The sequence below is a fragment of the Eimeria mitis genome, genomic scaffold, assembly GCF_000499745.2.
Source record: "Eimeria mitis Houghton genomic scaffold, Emh_scaff474, whole genome shotgun sequence".
NCBI classification, from domain to species: domain Eukaryota; phylum Apicomplexa; class Conoidasida; order Eucoccidiorida; family Eimeriidae; genus Eimeria; species Eimeria mitis.
The window spans coordinates 17,211-20,280 of NW_013573040.1; positions in this window are offsets into that span (position 1 = coordinate 17,211).

The window sequence follows — 3,070 nt, forward strand, 5'->3', positions numbered from 1 at the left end:
CGACACTGTGTAGCACAGAATGTCCACGACCACTGTATAGTCTTCCAGCGTGGAAAAATTGAATCGCATGACTGCTGTTGCTGAGTCACACTATGAGTATAATTTTCACCGTGTGATGAGAAGAAGATATGAGCTACATAAGAGAAACTGCTCGCGCAGTGGACTTTACAGCTGTGCAAGTTTTTTTTCTTCAGATCCCGCTTGTACTCGGGCATTACCGTTAATTTATGTATAGATCATCCGAATATATTGACCAAGTGTGGACTCGGGCATTACCGTTAATTTATGTGTAAATCATCCGAATATATTGACCAAGTGTGGATCGCATTTTTCGCACATGAAGTGTTGATACGTATACAGCTAATGTTAATTACAGCTCAGTCGCGAGCTGAGGCTCCACCTGCATCATGCTTGCTGGATGCCCATTGAATTTCTGGTTCGCCTATACCTTCTCCAGATTAAACCTTACCGTTTTTAAGCCTATCGATTAACTTTGCAGTAGCCGTTCCCATGCGTTGCGCGAAAAAAGCGCAGGCGCATACAGTTTTATGCTCTTGAGCAGGCAGCCAAAACATACCAAAGAGAGGCAGAATAAGACAAGCAAGATGCAGAGGGATATGCTCCCCTGAGTAGGTTCAATCGGAAAACACCCGCTCCAACGCTAATTTCACATTCCGAAGTCTTGTTGGACAGTGCTTTAACAATGACGTGGCAGGCCCGTTGCGGGCTGAGGCCACCTTCGGTAACTCCTCTACACCCAGTACCTCTATGTATCGCTGCTTGCCTTGCAAGACCAGCGGAAAAAGCGAATTGACAAACCGGCAGTTAGCGCCACTAGATGCAAAGAGCAGGTGCGCAGATGTGAGCGGAAGGCTTGGCTCAATTTTTCTGGACGTGCGTGAAGGAGGATGAAATGGCGCTTAAATCGGTTCACGCACGGAGGCAAAGACGCTGAATCTAGATGTAGAGTCTTAATACGTGCAAAGGGAGTAAACTATATGCACTTCACGCAGCGCATCAAACGATCGTGATAGTTGCGTTGGACATTTCTTCCTGCTTGGAGGTTCGGAAGGGAGCGCTCTAGAGACTTCCTCTTCATTTTAAGCAGACTTGCCGAGATGTCTGCCGTGCTCGTACGGCAGTGGTGATGGCTGTAGAAAGAACAATCACGCAAATAACAGCATATGGGCTGCCGCTACGATCTTTACTGAGCAACAGCGCAATGCATGATCCAAGAAGGTTCAGTGCCTCTGCAGCTCGTCAGGCGGCAAGCAAGCTGGCAAAGGTTGCTTACTGGCCTAGTGCCGAGATGCCGCTATATGGGTTAAACAATTTATTAGCCAGCTGGTGGCAGTCTGCAGCGCCTCACGCTCTGCAAAATGCAAGGCAGTCGAACCANGAAAGCCAGCTAGCTCATGGTTTCTCATAAATTTCGCCCTAGTGCCATGCAGGCAGTTGTTCTGTGCTTCTTTCCGAGATCTGGTGACTCGTTACAACCCCCCAAACAAGCTTGCTCCTTAAGGAAGAGTTTGCAATTGGCGTCCGGAATGACAGTGTTAGAACAATTTTGTGTATGATCGCTAAACTTCAGTACTTTTTTCGCTGTTCAGCTAACTTGTACACTTCTTTGCACCTCAGACTCCCTTTACGCAACATTCAGCACCATTTCCTTTGCCCAAGCAGTCAATGAGGGCACTAAATTCAAGTGCATCTGCACCTGTTGTTGGTGTGCTAGTATTAGCTGAGCATTCACCTGACGCAACTGCACAGCGGCATTCAACGCCTGAAACGTCTACTCCCCCTGCATTTCCCTGTGCTCTGAGAACTACTTTTACTGTGAAAACATAACATCTGAAATATTGACCAGGCATTATGCTCAGTTCAGAGAGATTCCAGCTGTTGCATACGACGAAGTAGGATAGGTTTGCAGGAAGCATACGTGTTGACTTCAATTAACTGGATAGAAGCAAGAGTATGAAAGACAGAAGAGGCAGAAACCACAGCGTGAAGAAAGCGTGTGCAGGACAGACAGAAATTGTAAATAAAGGACATTTGAACGTTGACAAAAATGGTACTTTGTTTCATTTGCTTGCTGCACGCTCTACAGTCCCACGTTTTTGGAATTGTACTCGACTGGGGTCAGTTCAAGAGGGAGAGTCCTCAACCTTAGCCGAGAGTCCTAAGCTGCAACCGAACAAAAAAAGGCTAACGCGGTGAAAGTTATCTTCGAGCATACAGATGTCATAGGCACAGAGACATAAAGCTGAGCAGATATAGCATGGTCTGTTCGATTTTCGCACGCAGATTTATGTCCACGTGCTGGACGGCAATTAAGGACTCAGGAAGTGGTGAACAACTGTCTATATCAAACGACACGCATAAAAAAGTGCATTTGCTCCACCTATCTCCCCCCGTGCAGTCAGCTCAACCCCGTATCTGGCCATCCAACAAGGGAAAGGTAGGCAAAGAAGACGGAAGGCGGTAGCCAGAGGGGGGCACTGACTCGAATAAAAATAACTAGCAAGTGGAAGCGGTGAACGTCATCTGCTGCTATTGTTTATATGTGCTGCTGCTGGCAACATGGCGTTGCTGCAAGGAAACTTGTCGCCATAGGTCAGTACGCATCGCAGTTTAGTGAGCACGTTCAGCGTCAAACCTAGCATGAGGTCGACTTCCACCCTGGCCCTAAACCCCAGCATATGCACGTAATGGAAATGTTGTAGCCGGCAGCGCCAATCTAACCATAGGTAGACAGAGGGGCCTAACTAACACCTGTACACTCCTTAGCGCCGGAGAGCACCTCGACACCAAGATGTGTCTCTCTCTATTCTGATGGAGATGCAGCTGTCACCGCGCTACGATGAGAGAGGTTTCAGTATGAACCTTAGAAGTTCAACGTATACACGAGAAAAAGAAGTGGTTTCCGTTTTCGCCGGGGCATTTCAGCGCAGGTCACATCGATTTTTCTTAAGCACAGACTTCGCGCAGTGTCGGCCATTCTCCCAATGAATGCTGTCAGCCTTCGCCGAAAGCTAACCATCAATGTTTCATCATTCTAACTGCCCCTTCA